This window comes from Ranitomeya imitator, chromosome 5 (assembly GCF_032444005.1).
Source record: "Ranitomeya imitator isolate aRanImi1 chromosome 5, aRanImi1.pri, whole genome shotgun sequence".
Taxonomy (NCBI): Eukaryota; Metazoa; Chordata; class Amphibia; order Anura; family Dendrobatidae; genus Ranitomeya; species Ranitomeya imitator.
In genome coordinates this window covers 630712812-630735335 of record NC_091286.1, presented here as the reverse complement: position 1 = coordinate 630735335, position 22524 = coordinate 630712812, and positions in this window count along the sequence as shown.

Sequence of the window (22524 nt, the reverse complement as noted above, 5' to 3'; positions counted from 1 at the left end):
GCTGTATCCGAACATAGAAGGCTAGGTTCCCATTGCGTTAATGGGTTAGTGCTAACGGACAGCGTTGCTTGGCGAAAATGTCGCAATTAACGCCGTGCAACGGGTCCGTTAGCGCACCCATTGACAGCAATGTAATTTCTTCCTGAAGCGCATCACTAGCGCGTGCCATTTTCGGCACGGACCTCGGATGCTGCTTGCAGCGTCCGAGGCGCATCCGAGGTCCGGTCCTCACTAGCGATCTGCGCTAACTGGGATGGCAAATGCGGACCAAAAAGAAACATTGCGTTAGCGCAATCCCCTAGCGCTATGCGCTTAACGGATTGCCCTAACGCAATGGGACCTAGCCTTAATGGAAAGTTGAGTGGAAGGAATAACTGTGGTAGAAAAAGGTGCACAAACAACAGAGTTAACCACAGCCAAGAAAGAAACCACAGCCAAGAAAAGGCCATTGTAAAATTCAGGGAAATCCTCAAGAAGTGGACTGCTGCTGGAGTCTTTGCTCCAAGAGCCACCACACACAGACGTATCCAGGCCATGGGCTACAAGTGTCACATTCCTTGTGTCAAGCCACTCATGACCAATAGACAGCAAAAGAAGTGTCTTATCTGAGCCAAGGAGAAAAAGAACTGGACTGTTGCTCAGTGGTCCAAAGAAAGTACATTTTTGCATTTAATTTGGAAATCAAGGTCCCAAGACCAAAGTTAGCGCAGCCATCTATCAGGAAATTTCAGAGCACTTCATGCTTCCCTCTGCCGACAAGCTTTTTGGAGATAAAAATTTCATTCTCCAGCAGGACTTGGCTCCTGTCCACGCTGCCAAAAGTACCAATACTTGGTTTAAAACAACAGTATCACTGTGCTTGATTGGCCAGCAAACTCGCCTGTCCGAAACCCTATGGGATATTCTCAAGAGGAAGATGAGAGACAACCTGGGCTTCCACAACACCTCAGCAGTATCACAGGTTGATCGCCTCCATAACACGCCACATTGCTGCAGTAATTGATGCAAAATGAGCCCCGATTGAGTATTGAGTGCATTTACTGAACATATATTTCAGTAGGCCAACATTTCGGATTTTAAAATAATTTTTCAAGCTGGTGTATTCTAATTTACTGAGATAATGACTTTTAGGTTTTCATTGGCTGTAAGCCATAATCATCAACATTAACAGAAACAAACATTTAAAATAGATCACTCTGTTTGTAATGACTCTATATAATATGAGTTTTACTCTTTGTATTGAAGAACTAAAATACATTTTTACTTTTTAATGATATTCTAATTTTGTGAAAAGCACCTGTATACCCATGTACCAACTGCGTCTTTACAAATAGAAAAATAATAGAGGGGAGAATGAAACCTGTATGCTTTTTCAGATCTTAAAAGAAAATGTATTTGCTTTACTTTTTATCCATGTACACAAGAAGACACATCTTGAAAAATGTGATATGAATGTATCTCATTAATCCCATATCCTTCGTCTCATATCAATAAATTCTCATTTTTAGCCTCCGTTCACATAAGCATGCCAGTATTCCTACACGGACAGCATTCCATCTATTTTTCTCCCAGTGTAAACATATCCACGTCTGAATGATGCCGCATCGCTGACATTACATTGTCCGTCTTCCCATTGTGCTATGTGATTTATCTTAACAAAACCCCTGATGAAATATGTTATGTACAGTAAGTAGCAGAATATATCATGAGAAAAGTAACTGTGAAATGTTAATGCTGATATCAAAGTCTTTTAAAACATCATCCCCTGCTGCTACCAAATGGTCCTTCTCTCAGCCGGCTGCAGAAATGGCTTTACAAGTAAATAGACGTCTACAAAAATGAAAGACCATTAGATTGCCGGCTTCCTGTTATCAGCGGCATTATGTGAATTCTGTGGCATTTTACTTCCACACTTTTATGCTTGTACATTTGTAATGAAAATAAAGCACAAATCAGGTCATTTATACCTGTGTTGTATGTTTTATGCAGATGAATGTTGACTTTCTGTATGAAAAATGGCTTTTTGTAGAGAACGAAAGCTGAAAATATAAGTAGGTAGTACTAATCAGGTTTTCCCTTCTTGTGAATGATATGTTATGATTGTTAGAATGGATGGCCAAAATGTGGATCCAATTTCAGGTTTCCATTTAGTTATCATTCTAGATGCTCATGCACCCAATATGCAAAGTCTATACAAGCCTCAACACCCGTACCACTTGCTATAAAACTTGTGTTTTATCTTGCGGTTGAGGGATCTTTGGGTCCCGTTAGGCATCACGGACACAACAAGCAATATTACATTGAGTCCATAGGTAAATAATATGGGAAATCTTGTCTTCCAAAAATAAAGAAAAAAAAACGTAACCACCGCAGCTGTTCTAAGCTGCATTTGGTGCTGACTTGGTTCCCCCCAAAACCTCTCCTCAGTGATAAATGTAATTGTCCCAATAGACAGGGTCAGAGAGATCCTTAAATTGAGTGCACGTGATGCATTGCATTGATTCTCTTACACTCATGAGCTGTTTAAGAGACCGGACAACCTGCCTCTCTTTCAGGATTAAGGGAAGCGGTATGGGATTCAACAACTTATTTGTTCAAATATTTATTTATTTTTCTATGTCAATTTCACATAGCTACATAGATCTCTTCTCTAGTGATGAGTGACTATACTGGTTGCTCAGGTTTTCCCAAACACGGTTGGGTGGTCTCCGAGTATTTGTTAGTTCTCAGAGATTTAGTTTGTGTCAACTCGCAGCTGCATGATTTACAGCTGCTAGGCAGGCTGAATACACGTGAGGAATGTCTGTTTGTTAGGGAATCCCCACATATATATTGCCTGTCTAGCAGCTGTAAATCATGCAGCTGCCTCGACAAAAACTAAATCTCCGAGCACTAACAAATACTCTAAGCCAACAGACCTGAGCAACAATGCTATTCACTCATCACTACACTTCTCCTTTTTCAGTTCTCTGTGCTTAGTGTGATACACAGACAGACAATGCAAAGGTAGTCAACTTCTCCCCTTTTCATCTGGTTACAGGCATGAGCTTCATATTGCCTACACCTGTTACTTGCCACAGAGGGGTTTGGATGAGCATCACATGCTTAAAACAAAGTCATCTACCTAAAATTTTGGAAAGCTTTGGAATTTTGGAAACAATTTTGTCCTTCCCATTTAGGGGGGTTTGTGTGAAATGATGTCACACAAAAGATTTTCATGTCCAATTTGCCTTTTTTTGTGTGTTCTTCCAATACACACAAAGGAAATAAACATGTGTATAACAAAATATGTGCAATTGCAATAGTGTTCTCTGAAAAATACTTTATTTCCGGAAGAAGTTCAAGGATTCCAAGACTTTCTGCCATGAATCAAGTTCAATCTTTTCCCACCACTTCTACATTCTCTTATTCTCTACAGCTAGAGTACTTATAGCCCATAATGCCATTTGTTGTCAGAAAAACCTCAAGCCCTTTTTAATACTAATATAGTATCTGCCATTACTACTTCTTGTGGTTGGGCATTCCACAGTCAAACTGTACTAACTGTTAAGAACCCTTTCCTCTTCAGCTACAGGAATTGTCTTTCCTTCACACATATTTAAAGGGATTGTCCACTATTGGGACAACCCCTTCCGAATCTAAATGTTCAGCCCCAATAAAATAATAAAGCCTATACTCACTTCCTGTCCCAGCGGCATTCCCACGGTGTCAGTACTTGCACTCCCCAGGGCTGTGATGCAGTGTTGTGACATGTGATGCTGGCGCCCAATTAACGCTGGCATCACTGTCTTGGCTTTTGGACAAACTGAATATGAAGAGGAAGTCTGAGATCAGCTGCTGCCCTGGCTTCCTCTTCAATTTCAGTTTGTCCAAAGGCAAAGACAGTACCACCATTGCTGATTAGGTGCCAGTGTCACAACACCACATCACAGCCCCAGGGAGAGTGAGTGCCGATGCCACAGGAATGGCACCGGCATGGGAGGTGGGTATAAGATTTATTATTTTATCAGGGCTGAATAACTAGTTTAAGAAGGGGTCGTCCTAGTAGTGGACAACTCCCTTAATGTCCCCTGGTCATTGTAAGGTCTTTGGAAGGAAAAAAATCAGATATCATTTGCCTCTAACAGCTGTGGGTGGATCTGTTACCTTGTCAATATCTTACAGCACCATTTACATCATTCTGTTAGCCCATTAGCGCCCAATGACGTGATAGTGGGATGCTCATGGGTTGCCATCTCCAACTTTCCGGGAGTCTGAAAAATTCTGGTGTTCATAGGTGACCATGATGTTTTATAAAGCAATACTATGGTATTGCTGTTTATAGCACAAACAATAACAGGTTTTCAAGGAAAATGAAAAGTTAAAAAAAGTGTTTAAAAATATATAAACATTTTTATAAAAGTTCAAATCAACTCCTTAAGCCCCATTAAAAATTAAGAAACATAAAAATAAAAAATATGCGTGTTATTGTTACATCTGTATAAACCCTTAGCGACTGCCGATACGCCTTTTAACGGCGGCCGCTAAGGGTACTTAAACCACAACGCCGTTAATTAACGGCGCTGTGGAAAAAGTGAATAGCGCCGCCCAGAGTCGGATTTTCTCCGGGGTCTCGGCTGCCGGGGGTAGCCGAGACCCCAGAGAACATGATTCGGGGGGTTTTTAACCAACCCCGCATTTGCGATCGCCGGTAATTAACCGTTTACCGGCGATCGCAAAAAAAAACAAAAACGCGATCTCTTTTTAATTTCTCTGTCCTCCGATGTGATCGCACATCAGAGGACAGAGAAAAGGGGTCCCAGGTAGCCCCCCGATACTCACCTATCTCCCCCGGTGCTCCTCGTGGCTCCCGGTGGGCGCCGCCATCTTCAAAATGGCCCGCCGGCCGACACCGGGAGAATCTTTGGGGTCTCGGCTGCCGGGGGTGGCCGAGACCCCAAAGAACATGATCGGTGTCGGTTTTACCGACCCCTGTTTTGTGATCGCCGGTAATTAACTGTTTACCGGCGACCGCAAAAAAAAATCAAAGTGTAATTCTCTGTCCTCTGATGTGATCGCACATCAGAGGACAGAGAAATAGGGGGATTTGGGGACCCTATTATACTTACCGGTGTCGCTGGGTCCTCCTGTTGCTCCTCCTGGCCGCCGGCATCTTCTGGGCAAAAGAAAATGGCGGGCGCTTGCGCAGTGCGCCCGCCATCTATCGCCATCTGCCGGCCGACAGGAGAAGAGCAGTTGGGGCTAAAATTAGGGTTAGAGCTAGGGATAGGGCTAGGGTTAGGGCTAGGGTTAGGGCTAGGGCTAGGGTTAGGGCTAGGGTTAGGGTTAGGGTTAGGGCTAGGGTTAGAGCTAGGGTTAGGGCTAGGGTTAGGGCTAGGGTTATGGCTAGGGTTAGGGCTAGAGCTAGGGTTAGGGTTAGGGCTAGGGTTAGGGCTAGGGTTAGGGTTAGGGCTAGGGTTAGAGGTAGGGTTAGGGCTAGGGTTAGGGCTAGGGTTAGGGCTAGGGTTAGGGTTAGGGCTAGGGTTAGGGCTAGGGTTAGGGCTAGGGTTAGGGTTAGGGCTAGGGTTAGGGCTAGGGTTAGGGTTGGGGCTAAATTTAGGGTTAGGGTTGGGGCTAAATTCAGGGTTAGGGTTCTTTCACACTTACGTTGGTACGGGGCCGTCGCAATGCGTCGGCCCGACATACCGACGCACGTTGTGAAAATTGTGCACAACGTGGGCAGCGGATGTAGTTTTTCAACGCATCCGCTCCCCAATCTATGTCCTGGGGAGGAGGGGGCAGAGTTACGGCCACACATGCGCCGTGAGAAATGGCGGACGTGACGTACAAAAAAACGTTACATTGAACATTTTTTGTGCCGACGGTCCGCCAAAACAAAACTGATCCAGTGCACAACGGACGCGACGTGTGGCCATCCGTCATGATCCGTCGGCAATACAAGTCTATAGGCAAAAAAATGCATCCTGCGGGCACATTTGGAGGATCCGTTTTTTGTCCAAAACGACGGATTGCGACGGATGCCAAACGACGCAAGTGTGAAAGTAGCCTTAGGGCTAGGGTTAGGGTTGGGGCTAAAGTTAGGGCTAGGGTTGGGGCTAAAGTTAGGGTTAGAGCTGGGATTAGGGTTAGGGTTTGGATTAGGGTTGGTATTAGGGTTAGTGTTGGCATTAGGGTTACGCTTGGGATTAGGGTTAGGTTTGGGATTAGGGTTAAGGTTAGGGTTGTGATTAGGGGTGTATTGTGATTAGGGTTAGGTTTGAGGTTAGGGTTGAGATTAGGATTAGGGGTGTGTTGGATTTAGGGTTTTGATTAGTGTCAAATGGTGCTTCCCCCCTTCTGAGCTCTGCCATGCGCCCAAACAGTGGGTTACCCCCACATATGGGGCATCAGCATACTCAGGATAAATTGGACAACAACTTTTGGGGTCCAATTTCTCCTGTTATCCTTGTGAAAATAAAAACTTGGGGGCTACAAAATCTCTTTTGTGGAAAAAAAAATATTTTTTTATTTTCACGACTCTGAATTCTAAACTTCTGTGAAGCACTTGGGCATTCAAAGTTCTCACCACACATCTAGATAAGTTCCTTGGGGGGTCTAGTTTCCAAAATTGAAAAAGTAAAACAGCACTCCTTCTCTTCCAAGCTCTGCGGTGCGCCCAAACAGTGGTTTACCCCCACATATTGGGTATCGACGTACTCAGGAGAAATTGCACTACAACTTTTGTGGTCTAATTTCTCCTGTTACCCTTGTGAAAATAAAAGTTTGGGGGGAAAAAGAACATTTTTGTAGAAAAAATTCGATTTTTTTATTTTCACGGCTCAACGTTATAAACTTCTGTGAAGCACATGGGGGTTCAAAGTGCTCACCACACATCTAGATAAGTTCATTAAGGGGTCTAGTTTCCAAAATGGTGTCACTTGTGGGGGGTTTCCACTGTTTAGGCACATCAGGGGCTCTCCAAACGCGACATGGCGTCCAATTTCAATTCCTGTCAATTCTACATTGAAAAAGTAAAACGGCGCTCCTTCACTTCCAAGCTCTGCGGTGCGCCAAAACAGTGGTTTACCCCCACATATTGGGTATCGACGTACTCAGGAGAAATTGCACTACAACTTTTGTGGTCTAATTTCTCCTGTTACCCTTGTGAAAATAAAAATTTGGGGGCAAAAAGATCATTTTTGTAGAAAAAATTTGATTTTTTATTTTCACGGCTCAACGTTATAAACTTCTGTGAAGCACATGGGGGTTCAAAGTGCTCACCACACATCTAGATAAGTTCCTTAAGGGGTCTAGTTTTCAAAATGGTGTCACTTGTGGGGGGTTTCCACTGTTTAGGCAAATCAGGGGCTCTCTAAACGTGAAATGGCGTCCGATCTCAATTCCAGCCAATTCTGCATTGAAAAAGTCAAACGGCGCTCCTTCACTTCCAAGTTCTGCTGTGCGCCCAAACAGTGGTTTATCCCCACATATGGGGTATTGGCGTATTCAGGAGAAATTGCATAACAAAATTTATGGTTACATTTCTGTTTTTACACTTGTGAAAATAAAAAAAATGGTTCTGAATTAAAATGTTTGCAAAAAAAAGTTAAATGTTCATTTTTTCCTTCCACATCGTTTCAGTTCCTGTGAAGCACGTAAAGGGTAAATAAACTTCCTGAATGTGGTTTTGAGAACCTTTAGGGGTGTAGTTTTTAGAATGGTGTCACACTTCATTATTTTCTATCATATAGACCCCTCAAAATGACTTCAAATGTGATGTGGTCACTAAAAAAAAAAAGGTGTTGTAAAAATGAGAAATTGCTGGTCAACTTTTAACCCTTATAACTCCCTAACAAAAAAAAATTTTGTTTCCAAAATTGTGCTGATGTAAAGTAGACATGTGGGAAATGTTATTTATTAACTATTTTTTGTGACATATCTCTCTGATTTAAGGGCATAAAAATACAAAGTTTGAAAATTGCAAAATTTTAAAAATTTTCGCCATATTTCCATTTTTTTCATAAATAATTGCAAGTAATATCGAAGAAATGTTACCACTATCATGAAGTACAATATGTCATGAAAAAACATTCTCAGAATCAGCGGGATCCGTTGAAGTGTTCCAGAGTTATAACCTCATAAAGTGACAGTGGTCAGAATTGCAAAAATTGGCTCGGTCATTAAGTACCAAATTGGCTCTGTCACTAAGGGGATAAGTCTGATTTATCAAAATATAAAATTAATTAACTCACATGGTAAACATCTCAAGAGAAAAAAATGCACAATTGTGGAATTGCACTTTTTTCTCACTTTTGTCACACTTTGACTTTGTTTCCTGATTTCCAGTGCAGTACATGATAACATAATTGGTTTCCTAAAAATAAACCCTCATATGGCTATATCGATGGAAAAATAAAAAAGGTATCGATCTTGGAAGATAAGGAAAAAATTAAAACCCAAAAACAGGAAATATTCAGGAAGGGGTTCATAGAGATTAAAATAATTGGGCTTAATGTAGATTCTTGTGGTCCTAATAATTATAATCACTAATCATTTACTGTACATGTGCAGTTGACATAGAGGGCACTGATATTTTACTTTCCTGAGGATTTCTGTATTCTCAGTGAAAAGCAAAATGCTTAATTCCTTGCCGCAGTTGTTATAAAATGTGCAGCACCAAAGTACGTAAAACTCAATGGATTGTTCAGCTACTCAAGTGTAAGGCTGGGTTCACATTGCATTCCCCCAGTCCGTTAGACGGACTACGTTACACCGCGGCATAACGCAGTGTGACGTAGTCCGCTAGCGCCGCCATTGACTCCAATGTCGGACGCATCGCTAGCGCACGCCCACAATGGGCGTGCGCTAGCCATGTTCCATCATTGAGTGACGGACCCTGAGACGCAGGCTGGAGCGTTTCTGGGTCTGTCACTGTTAGCGCATATAGAGCTAGCAGATGCTCTATCTGCGCTAGCGATGTGCCAAAGTCGGCACTTGCATTACAGCAGCCTGTTTAACGTATGTGTTGAACGGGCTGCTGTAATGCAGTGTGAACCTAGCCTTAGGCTAGGTTCACACTGGCGTTTTTTTTAATACGTTGCAATGCGTCGTTTAGGGGAAAAAATGCATCCTGCAAAGTTGTTTGCAGGATGCGTTTTTGCCCCATAGAGTAACATTACCGTATTGACACACGTCGCAACCGTCATGCGACGGTTGCGCCGTGTTGTGGCGGACCGCCGGGAGCAAAAAAGTTAAATGTAACGTTTTTTTGCTGCCGACGGACCGCTTTTTCCGACCGCGCATGCGTGGCCGGAACTTCACCCCCACCTCCCCGCACCTCACAATGGGGCAGCGGATGCGCCAGAGAAATGCATCCGCTGCACCCGTTGTGCGGCGCATCAAACGCTAGCTTCGGAATCTCGGCCTGACGCAATGCGACGGGCCGAATCCGACGCTAGTGTGAAAGTAGCCTTAGTGAGATGTTTGTATAAGCCACGAACTCAGATGATTTGATATCTTACATTCTGACATAATATGCAGCACAGCTCTGTGTAAAAGAATCAGGGGAGGAAATACGTCAGAGCCGGCACTGAATGCTGCTTTATCGTCTCTGACAATCATTACTGCAAATAGTAAAATAAAAACCTTATTAAAGACTAAATGGGTTTTACAGTTTAAAAAACCCAATCTCACATAAACTATCAGGTAATTCTGAAAATTGGAAGTGGTCTCCCACTGCAGGATCCCCATCACTGACCAGAAGTCAGATTGGTTTCAAAAGTGTCTCTCTTTCTCTCTCCTGTATTTTATTACATTGACAGACTATTGATTTAAAGTGTAAATCCAATCGGTGATAAGTAATTATTCATTTGCCCCATTGGTGGCGCTGTTGGGAAATTAAACACTTACAGTCATATTTCCATAAAGATTACTGCTGAGCACCGGAGGTCTGAGTAATTTCGAAAAAGGTAGCGAAAAGGTGAGGTTTTGCATTACTAGACGAGAGATGTAGATCTTCATATGGTGTACTGAAATTTAAGTTGACCTGTCAAAGAATTAGGTCCGATCTAGATGATTGTGATTGCTCAATCACCTAGAAGATAGGTGGTGAACAGGAGGCCAAAGCAGTTTTATTATCTATGAGCTTAGTGGTGGGTTCGAGGCAATGGCATAAGGACCCAAAATGCAAGGACAGAAGCACCATAGAGTTTCCTCTGGCAGTCAATTTTGTGATGAAATAAAAATCTAAAACAGATCACAGTCAAAAGCATTTATCACCTGGCTACTGGATAGTGGGATTTTAATAATAATAATAATAATAATTATGATTTTTTTTTATATAGCGCTAACATATTCCGCAGCACTCTCCAGTTTGCACACATTATCATCACTTTCCCCGATGATCTTCACAACCTAGATTCCCTATCAGCATGTCTTTGGAATGTGGAAAGAAACCGGAGAACCACGAGGAAACTCACGCAAACACGGGGAGAACATACAAACTGTTTGCAGATTTGTCCTTGCAAGACTCCAGCGCTGCAAGGCTGTAGTGCTAACCTTTGAGCCACCGTATTAGTGGGGTCCTACCGCTGTCTAACTCAGATGTTTCCATAGCTCCCATACAGTTGCATAATGCAGCAGCATGCTTGACCACCTTTCTGTTCAAAACTCATCCTAACCACAGCCATGTAGGTCAGAGTCATCAGGATGCTTAATTCTAGCGACGAGTGTATTTTACTCAAATATCCCTTTAAATTTCAATAACTAAAGATACTATCACTCAAATTGTTCTTAGAGTGTAAATTATGATTTTTAAGACAAGCATGACACCAATATCTCTTATGTCAAAAATAACAGGGGCTTCAAAAAGGGAGTTGGGTGAAGTCATGCCACTTACAGGGATTTTGTCACCCTTAAAATACAATTCTAAAAGGGCATTTACTTATGTATGAGACTTAATTCCTATATTAATCATATATTTACTTTATAAATAAAGTATAAAGTAAATATTTTGTGCATGAAAATAAGATTTATTCCCATGGTCTAATTAGGGTGATTTGTGCAACCTTGGCGTGGATGAGGAGCAGCATTCCACCCTCTGAATTATGATACGTCCATATCTCTCTCTGGTGATTGACGGCTCTGACTCAGTTAATAATAATAATAATAATATTTATATAGTGCCAACATATTCTGCAGCGCATTACAGTTTAACAGTTTCAAACACAACAGTCATAAGTAATAACGTTAACAATACAATAATTAAAGCGAAATAGGATGACCCTGCTCGTGAGAGCTTACAATCTACAATGAGGTGGTGGAGGCACAAAGTACAGATGTCTATTTACAATGATGGTCCACCATCTTGAGGGAGTGGGGGATAGATAGAGATTGTGCAATCAGGAGAAATCTTGTGTCTGCGTTTGTAGTGGAACGTTTTCGGTAGAGAGATAAGAGCTGTGTGTGCACACGCACTAATATAAGAATCACCAGTGTGAGCAAATGCAACTGCCAGCTTTCTCCTGAGAAAATGGGGGCTTTGGTCAAGCAAGCGCTGCCAATCACCGAAAAGGCAGACTGAGGTAAACATTACAACTCTGAATACTTCCATTGAAATGAATTGGAGTAGAGCTGGAGTACGGGACACTGCATAGTGTGGTGTTCCAGCTCCTTACACAGTGTTCTTCCAGTGGCACAGAAAGCTACACACAGCTGGTCAGTAGGTGTCCTGGATTTCGGACCACCACTGATCTGATTGATGACCTGTCTTAAAGATAGCTGCTCAATATCTTAGTTCTGGACAATTGCTGTAAGTCTGTTGCCCTGTAAGTGTGTAAAACCTTGGATATAACTAGTGTGCTGCGTGTACGGGGGGGGGGGTGCCAACAAGTCATTTTGCCTTGGTTGTAGAATTCACAAATAGGGTAAGGGCAGTAGATTGAAACTTTTTTCCCAGATGAATGAAGGCCTGGCTACAACGGTGATATGAAATTGTGAAAGTGTTGTCTCTTTTTGATAACAGAGATTTTTTTTGTGACTTGCAAAAAATAAAAAGTTTGCAAAAAGTTGTTTTTTCATTATTCTAGACTCCTAAGGCTTGCCAACCACAGAACTTGCTAACTGAGCGCATTGTCCATGTCCAATACCTTCCATTGTGTAAATACCCTGTAAATGGCTTCAGTGGTGAGATGAATTTTGTGATGGTCGGTTTCCCATCTTTTAGGGCTGAAGAAGTGAAGATTTGTAGGTGTTTTTCCATCTTAGTTGTTACAGCATTTCATCTACTGGCTTAGTTCAGCATTTGATAAATGGGCGCCAACCTTCGACCAAGGAAAATCCCTTTCTTTATTGTACTTTTCTGTGTTTCAGCAACAGTGCTCCACTTAGCTCTGCTTGACTTCAGCACAAGGAAACATAAAATGTTACAGCAGATAGCAGCTGCTTGTTCCAGATCCTCTGATCTTTTCCTCCTTTATTCAAACCCTCTGGCCGTGTCACATGCTGGTGCGGATTCTGTGATCACATTCCCAGAGCAGTACAATTTGAAAAAAAAAGAAAAAAAATGAAGGAAAAGAGCAAACATATTCCCTATAAATTAATGCCTAAAATGTCAAAGTGTTGACCTTGCTTGACAAATAATTTGGTAAATCAGAACAGACATATTATCCATTCTGTCTGTCTCATAGTATCACTATTACTGACTGGATGTCTGAATTTAATATGGAATTATACAGAATGTGTTACTGTCAGGACTGTCTTCTTGACCCAAGCTTAACAAGATTTCCTATTCCAGGGTCTTAACATTTAATTTTACAGTTTCTACAATATAAATGATTCAAATTTTGATGAATTACTAACCAATCGAGCATAAGTAGCCAATGAAGTACAGAGTAAATAATTGAAACTACAGAACATGGGTAAATAGTATCACAAGGTGCTGCCAACGTGTATTAAAAAAAAATCCAAATAGACAGGAAGGATGACAAAAAGGCTATACACAAAAATTAATGGGGTGGTCAGACCTTAGGCAACAAGTCTGCAGTTACTCTGTATGACTGCAGACTTGTGAATCCTCGCATCGTGCCCACCATGCACTGTGAGGATTATTCCGGTGCTGAGGAAGGGTGGTCATGTGACTGCAAGTATACGATTTACATACTTTTGACCACATTCCGACTAGACTATGTCCGACCTCGCTCAATACACTTGCATTGAGAGAGGAAGTGTCCATCTTGTCGGCACATAACCGCATGTATCAAAATCACATACTTGAGGCACTGGAGAATCCTGATGGTGCACAGTTCACACGATGTGAGAACTAACAAGTCTGCATTCACATAGAGTGACTGTAGACTTGTAGCATAAGGCCAATCAACCTGTTTTATTAAACCTTTACTAAATTCGAAAAACACACAAAAAAAGTATTTAAAACGATATAGAAGGTGTCACACACCATGATAAAAACAGATCACCTAGTTAGTAGCAAACACCAAATAATGTGGACACTGACACAATATTTCCTTAAATTTGTAGATCATGGTGAATTTGAACAACTTAAAATTTGATTCACGAGAGAACTCTAAAAAATACCTCGTGATTGCTGAATATGCTCAATAGTGCATACGGTAAGTTATAGAGTGGGCTTACATGATGTGATTTCGAGGGCTTCCACATAATGCCTTGCTACTATAATATCACATGATCCAGGAAAGACAATCCTGGGGACTATCACAAACACTATGGTAAAGGAGGTAGGAAAATTAAATGAGTTTTCTGTCCAACTTGGCAAATGTTTTGAGCAGCAGCAATGCATCATGGCAACCAGGACAGGTGGTGAAGCTTCCACGACTGTTGCCACCTCCAGCCAGTTATCTGTATCTTCATCAACTTTTTCTTCAACAGACATGACCCTATCGCCAACAGCCACATGACACAGCACTGATTCCATAACTTGCCCTCATTTTTATGTTCATGCAAGACAATGAATAGCCAAGTGGTTTTGCAGCATGAAAGCATGAGGGACAAACACAACACAGCAAACAAGTTGTTGTTGTGCATCGAGCGGCAAATCTCTTACTGAATGGTTTACCATGAACTGCAGTAAGGCACTGCATTGAGTGACAATGACTGAAATATTGTCTTATATTTGTGAAAAGTAACTCACACTCCCTGCATGGCACATGTCCTAAGTTTAATCATGCAAAATTTTGAAAATAAATTTAGCTAACTGAAGAAGTTAATGCCTATGGCCAAGAAAACATCCTGTGCCACCACTAGGGCTAGAACAAGTAGCAGAGGCAGCAGCATCCACAGCTACAGTATATTTGACATGATGGAAACTGATGCTTTATCTGACAGGGGTGATATGCAATGCTTTTTGGCCTCCAAACATGGTGTGTATTATGGCTTCCAAAGGGTTACATTTTGGTCTCCTGTGAACATATTATATTCTCCCAGTATTTCACAGGCTTCTCTAAATGTTGTTGAGCAAACTTTAAACGCACTTGAACATGATTTTTGATCAGCAATAATGTCTAGCATGGAGAGCGTGCGTTCAGGCCACGGAAGTGCATTACTTATACCGTATATACTCGAGTATAAGCCGAGAATTTCAGCCAATTTTTTTAGGCTGAAATTGCCCCTCTCGGCTTATACTCGAGTCATTCCCAGGGGTCGGCAGGGGAGGGGGAGCAGCAGCTGTCTAATAATACTCACCTGCTCCCGGCGCGCTCCATGGATGTCCCTTGTTCTCCAGGCGCTGACAGCTTCTTCCTGTATTGAGCGGTCACATGGTGCCGCTCATTACATTAATGAATATGGACCCCACTCCACTCCCATAGGGATGGAGCCGCATATTTATTCCTGTAATGAGCGGTACCTTGTGACCACTCAATACAGGAAGAAGCTGCTGGCGCCCGGAGAACCAGTGACGTCCAGGGACCATGCCGGGAGCAGGTGAGTATGGCGGGGGCAGTGCGCTATATTCACCTGTTCCTCATTCCACCGTCGGTGCAGCTATGTCGTCTATGTGCAGCATTATATGGGGCAAATATCTCTATGGAGCATCTTATGGGGCCATGTGCAGCATTATATGGGGGCAAATATCTCTATGGAGCATCTTATGGGGCCATGTGCAGCATTATATGGGGGCAAATATCTCTATGGAGCATCTTATGGGGCCATGTGCAGCATTATATGGGGCAAATATCTCTATGGAGCACCTTAAGAGGCCATAATCAGCATTTGTGCAGCATTATATGGGTCAAATGTGTCTATGGAGCATCTTATGGGGCCATAATCAGCATTTGTGCAGAATTATATGGTGCAAATACAGTGGGGCAAAAAAGTATTTAGTCAGTCAGCAATAGTGCAAATTCCACCACTTAAAAAGATGAGAGGCGTCTGTAATTTACATCATAGGTAGACCTCAACTATGGGAGACAAACTGAGAAAAAAAATCCAGAAAATCACATTGTCTGTTTTTTTATCATTTTATTTGCATATTATTGTGGAAAATAAGTATTTGGTCAGAAACAAAATTTCATCTCAATACTTTGTAATATATCCTTTGTTGGCAATGACAAAGGTCAAACGTTTTCTGTAAGTCTTCACAAGGTTGCCACACACTGTTGTTGATATGTTGGCCCATTCCTCCATGCAGATCTCCTCTAGAGCAGTGATGTTTTTGGCTTTTCGCTTGGCAACACGGACTTTCAACTCCCTCCAAAGGTTTTCTATAGGGTTGAGATCTGGAGACTGGCTAGGCCACTCCAGAACCTTGAAATGCTTCTTACGAAGCCACTCCTTCGTTGCCCTGGCGGTGTGCTTTGGATCATTGTCATGTTGAAAGACCCAGCCACGTTTCATCTTCAATGCCCTTGCTGATGGAAGGAGGTTTGCACTCAAAATCTCACGATACATGGCCCCATTCATTCTTTCATGTACCCGGATCAGTCGTCCTGGCCCCTTTGCAGAGAAACAGCCCCAAAGCATGATGTTTCCACAACCATGCTTTACAGTAGGTATGGTGTTTGATGGATGCAACTTAGTATTCTTTTTCCTCCAAACACGACAAGTTGTGTTTCTACCAAACAGTTCCAGTTTGGTTTCATCAGACCATAGGACATTCTCCCAAAACTCCTCTGGATCATCCAAATGCTCTCTAGCAAACTTCAGACGGGCCCGGACATGTACTGGCTTAAGCAGTGGGACACGTCTGGCACTGCAGGATCTGAGTCCATGGTGGCGTAGTGTGTTACTTATGGTAGGCCTTGTTACATTGGTCCCAGCTCTCTGCAGTTCATTCACTAGGTCCCCCCGCGTGGTTCTGGGATTTTTGCTCACCGTTCTTGTGATCATTCTGACCCCACGGGGTGGGATTTTGCGTGGAGCCCCAGATCGAGAGAGATTATCAGTGGTCTTGTATGTCTTCCATTTTCTAATTATTGCTCCCACTGTTGATTTCTTCACTCCAAGCTGGTTGGCTATTGCAGATTCAGTCTTCCCAGCCTGGTGCAGGGCTACAATTTTGTTTCTGGTGTCCTTTGACAGCTCTTTGGTCTTCACCATAGTGGAGTTTGGAGTCAGACTGTTTGAGGGTGTGCACAGGTGTCTTTTTATACTGATAACAAGTTTAAACAGGTGCCATTACTACAGGTAATGAGTGGAGGAAAGAGGAGACTCTTAAAGAAGAAGTTACAGGTCTGTGAGAGCCAGAAATCTTGATTGTTTGTTTCTGACCAAATACTTATTTTCCACCATAATATGCAAATAAAATGATAAAAAAAACAGACAATGTGATTTTCTGGATTTTTTTTTCTCAGTTTGTCTCCCATAGTTGAGGTCTACCTATGATGTAAATTACAGACGCCTCTCATCTTTTTAAGTGGTGGAACTTGCACTATTGCTGACTGACTAAATACTTTTTTGCCCCACTGTATGTCTATGGAGCATCTTATGGGGCCATAATCAGCATTTGTGCAGCATTGTATGGGGCAAATGTCTCTATGGAGCATCTTATGGGGTCATAATCAACATTTGTGCAGCATTATATGGGGCATATGTTAATATGGAGCATCTTATTAGACCCCATCATACACTGTATGGAGCATTATATGGGGCCCATCATGAACTGTATGGAGCCTTTTATGGGGCTCCTGATTCAATATGGATATTCAAAAATATTTAACCTTTTGTGAGGGGTCGAGTTCCCACTTCTGCACAGGGGGAATCTCGGGCCGTTTCTGCTGCAGTCTCCCATTCTTCTCCTGCCGCAGTGAAACCTGCTCAGCAGAGACGTCGGTCCTTGCGTCTAGCTCAGTCTCACTCTGTGCTTAGGCTTGCTGTTGCTTCTCCAGCTTTTGCCATTAAAGCCAGTGCTGGGCAGCAGTGAGTGGACGCTTTTGAGACTAAGTCATGCTTTTTCCCTTCTGAGCATGCCCAGGGTGAGATCTCCCGTTGGAGATCGAGGGTCACATGCTCAGATGCTGCAGCGGTTCCTATTGGTCCTCCTGGAGGGTCCTGAAAGGGCTAACTTCTGTGGCAGCTGCCCATTGGTCCTTTATTGGAAGGTCCTGAACGTACTGCAGCTATATAAGCTTTGCATAACCGCACGGCCATGCGCTAGTGTACAATTGTATACGTGTGTTTGTTGTGAGTGCAAGTCGTTCATTAAATACCCCTACCCTATTGTATGACTGTTCGCGTAAGGTGTATGGCTGCTATCTAGCGCTCGACTAACCACTCAATGTGTCACACACGAATCAGCGTCTATTGCTGTGACCGCCAGTGCGGCGCCACGCGCCAGTAGTGCGCTTCCTGACCCACGTCTGGGTGCTTAGTGGTGTCTGCCAGAACGGCACAGTTCGCACTTTGGTGCTCTAACTATCAGTTACCTAACACACCCAGTTGCGGTGTTGTGCGCAAGTAGTCTGAACGGACTTCAACCCTGAGTCTTGGGATTGAGTTCGCCGACTCCTTGCTTGCACTCTTTAGTGCGGTATTGCGGACCTGTGGCTTTACAGGGTTCGCTTCCACCGCCATATAGTGCTGTCATTTACTAGCAGCAGGTTTTCACCTGCACGGTGGACCCCAGACTGCGAACGCACCTTTTAATATTTCATCTTATATTTGGTGCGTTCCGCCAGTCCTAACAGAACACTAGCGCCAGGGTCTGGCTAGTAAATGGTGGACGATCAGCGTTTACAGCGGTACATCCAGCAACTGGAGGGAAGGTTGGCGGCTCTAGAGCATTCAACCTCAGCTGTGGATGTCACTGCTGTCGCTGTTCAGGCTGCAAGTGTAGCCGCAGCCAGTTTGTCCGCTGCCACCCCTGCTCCAACTTTATCCCGTCTCTCGCTTCCTGATAAGTTTGCTGGTGACAGTAAACAATGTTGCGGATTCGTGAGCCAGTGCTCCATACACCTTGAGCTCCTGGTGTCATGTTTCCCTACGGAATGGGTGAAAGTGGAATTTATTCTATCTCTCTTGTCGGGCAGGGCATTGGAGTGGGCAACGCCACTTTGGGAGCGAGATGATCGTGTGGTACAGAGTGCTCCTCTCTTCCTGGATGCCCTGAAGCAGGTCTTTTTAGGACCTCGTGTTACCCACGATACCGCGCTCCAGTTGTTGACTATTTCTCAGGGCTCGTCCGTGGTCAGCCAGTTTGCCATCCAGTTCCGGACTCTAGCTTCAGAGTTAGAGTGGCCAGACAAAGTTCTAATTCCGGTGTTCTGGAAGGGACTGGCAGACCACGTGAAGGACGCCTTGGCCACCAAGGAGATACCCGCCACACTGGAGGAGCTTTTTTCTGTATCAACCCGCATCGACCTCCATTTTCACGAGCGGAGGTTAGAGCGGACCCAGTGTAGGCAGAGGTTTCGGCTGGCTCCCACCTTCGCCAGAATACTTGAATCTCTTGTCTTGGCGTCCGACTCCCATGAGGCCATGGAGGTTTCTCGAGCGGGACCTAAGTCTCAGGCCGCTCGAGTACCCGTGGTTTGTAAAAACTGTCATCAACTAGGACATTACGCCAATAAATGTCCACGGCGGTCAGGAAACGATCGCGTCTAGTAACTATTGGGGGAGGTTCACTAGACACAGCTGCATTTTCCTCCAAACTGTCCTTTAAAGGGACAATCCTGTTAGGCTCCTCCACTCTAACAGTCGAGCTTTGTGTGGATTCAGGAGCAGAGGGAAACTTCATGTCCTCTGCTTTTGCTCTGCGCCACGCAATACCACTAGTAATGCTCACCAAACCTGTAACAGTTAGAGTTGTGAATGGGGCAACAATTCCACTGCAAATCACATACCAGACTGTTCCATTCTCGTTGTCCATGTCACCTTCCCACCAGGAGATTATTTCCCTTCTTGTCCTTCCCGAGGGAATGGATGAGATTTTGCTGGGAATACCCTGGCTCCGTTTCCACTCCCCACATATTGAGTGGTCCTCGGGGAGAATAATGGGTTGGAGTAAGTCTTGTATGGGCAGGTGTGTGAGTGAGTGTGTACGGGTTTCTACTACCGAGGTACCCGCAGACCTTTCTTCTCTTCTCAAGTGCTATTGGTGCTCTGCTGACGTATTCTCTAAAAAGGCTGCAGAGACTCTACCGCCTCATCGCCCCTACGACTGCCCTATTGATCTCTTGCCTGGAACTGAACCTCCTCGGGGAAGGGTATATCCCCTCTCTCTCCCAGAGATGGAGGCTATGTCTCACTACATCCAGGAGAATTTGTCAAGAGGGTTCATTAGGAAGTCAGTGTCTCCTGCAGGGGTGGGATTCTTCTTCGTACAGAAGAAGAACGGGGAATTATGTCCTTGCATCGATTATAGGGGTCTTAATGCTATCACCATTAAAAATAAGTACCCATTGCCCCTGATTTCTGAGCTCTTTGACAGGCTAAGGGGAGCAAAGGTATTCACTAAACTTGATCTGCGGGGTGCCTACAACCTGATTTGCATCTATGACGGGTACGAATGGAAAACAGCTTTTAATATCAGGGATGGGCACTATGAGTATCTGGTAATGCCCTTCGGGCTCTGTAATGCCCCAGCCGTTTTTCAGGACTTTGTCAACGATATCTTCCAGGATATGCTTTCTACCTCGGTCGTAGTCTATCTAGGTGATATTCTCATCTTCTCTCCAGATATTAACTCCCACCGGAGAGATGTTGGCAGAGTCTTTGAACTCTTACGGGCGAATTCCCTTTATGCAAAGTTGGAGAAGTGTGTGTTTGAGCAGGAGTCTTTACCTTTCCTGGGCTATATCATCTTGGCCCAGGGATTGGCTATGGATCCTGCCAAACTACAGGCTGTGATGGACTGGCAAGAACCCCATTCTCTTAAAGTGGTGCAGCGCTTTATGGGGTTCATAAATTACTATCGCCAGTTCATCCCCCACTTCTCAACTTTGGTAGCTCCCTTGGTATCCCTCACCAAGAAGGGAGCGAATCCCAAATTGTGGTCGGAAGAGGTCTCCATGGCCTTCACTTCTATAAAGTCCCATTTTGCTAGCGCTCCCATCTTACATCGTCCCGATGTGGATAAGCCATTCCTTATGGAGGTGGATGCCTCATCCGTTGGTGCTGGAGCAGTCCTCTATCAAAAGGATGCTCAAGGTCGGAAGCATCCATGCTTCTTCTTCTCAAAGACCTTCACACCAGCGGAGAGAAATTACTCCATCGGGGATAGGGAGTTGCTAGCAATGAAGTGGCCTTTTCGGAGTGGAGACATCTTTTGGAAGGTGCTCGGTTTCCCTTCCAAGTCTTCACGGACCACAAAAATTTGGTCTATTTGCGTACAGCCCAGCGGCTGAATTCTCGTCAGGCCAGATGGTCCTTGTTCTTCTCCCGGTTCCACTTCACTCTCCATTAACTCGCCGGGGAGAAGAACATTCGTGCTGACGCTCTCTCTCGCTCCCTTGTGTCAACTGAGGAGGAGGAAGAGGAGCCCCGGCTTATTGTCCCTTCAGAGAGTCTGAGAACAGTAGCTCCGGTTTTGCTAGAGTCTGTGCCTCCGGGCAAGACTTTTGTTCCCATCAATTTGCGACCGGAGGTTCTCTCTTGGGCTCATTCGTCCAGAGTGGGTGGACACTTTGGGGCAAAGAGGACATCTGAGTTGCTGGCGAGAATGTACTGGTGGCCACATATGGTTCGTGATGTCGGAGACTATGTTCGGGCATGTGTCTCCTGTGCCAAAAATAAGTCTGCTCGTCAATGGCCAGCTGGATTGTTATATCCTCTGCCGGTGGCAGACAGGCCCTGGGAGATGGTCGGGATGGACTTTGTGGTGAGTTTGCCCAAGTCACGTGGCTGTACTGTCATTTGGGTAATCACCGACCATTTTTCTAAAATGGTGCATTTGGTGCTGCTTCCTCGGATACCTTCTGCACGGGTCTTGGCAGCGTTGTTTATTAAACATATCTTCCGCCTTCACGGTATGCCGGACAAAATTTTCAGTGATCGGCGTCCTCAGTTTGCGTCTCGGTTCTGGAGAGAGCTTTGTCATCTTCTCAGTACTGAGTTAAATCTCTCTTCTGCCTATCATCCCGAGACGAATGGGTTGGTAGAGAGAGCCATCCAGACCTTGGTCACATATCTACGACATTTTGTCTCTGCCAGGCAGGATGACTGGGCATCCTTGTTACCGTGGGCAGAGTTCGCCCTTAACAACGCTGTAGCCGATTCCACCGGTCAGACTCCTTTCCTCCTTAATTATGGCCAGCATCCGCGGGTTCCAGTGCCTATGCCCGTGTCCTCTGCTGACTCCAGGGTGGCAGACTGGGCAGTGGAGGCACGAGACATTTGGGACCGCACTCAGGATGCCATCCGGGCCTCCAAGGAGAGAATGAGGTCCTCCGCCGATGCACATCGGCGCCCTGCTCCGACCTTTGCTCCTGGCGACTTAGTGTGGCTCTCCGATCGTAACATCAGGCTGCGTGTTGAGTCCACTAAGTTTTCTCCTCACTACTTGGGTCCCTTCAAGGTCCTCGAACAGGATAATCCTGTGGTTTACCGTCTAGCCCTTCCTCCACATCTAAGTATCACCGACACCTTTCATGTGTCCCTCCTTAAGCCCGTGTACATGTCCCGGTTTTCTGAGTCATCTACCGGGTCGTCGGGTTCGTCTACGGACGACTACGAGGTGAACGCTATTTTGGGGTGCAAGGTGGTTCGTGGCAAAAAAATTTATTTGGTGGATTGGAGGAATTACGGTCCTGAGGATAGATCCTGGGAGCCTGCTGAGCTTCCCGCTTCTGCACAGGGGGAGTCTCGGGCCGTTTCTGCTGCGGTCTCCCATTCTTCTCCTGCCGCAGTGAAACCTGCTCAGCAGAGACGTCGGTCCTTGCGGCTGGCTCAGTCTCACTCTGTGCTTAGGCTTGCTGTTGCTTCTCCAGCTTTTGCCATTAAAGCCAGTACTGGGCAGCAGCGAGTGGACGCTTTTGAGACTAAGTCCTGCTTTTTCCCTTCTGAGCATGCCCAGGGTGAGATCTCCCGTTGGAGATCGAGGGTCACATGCTCAGATGCTGCAGCGGTTCCTATTGGTCC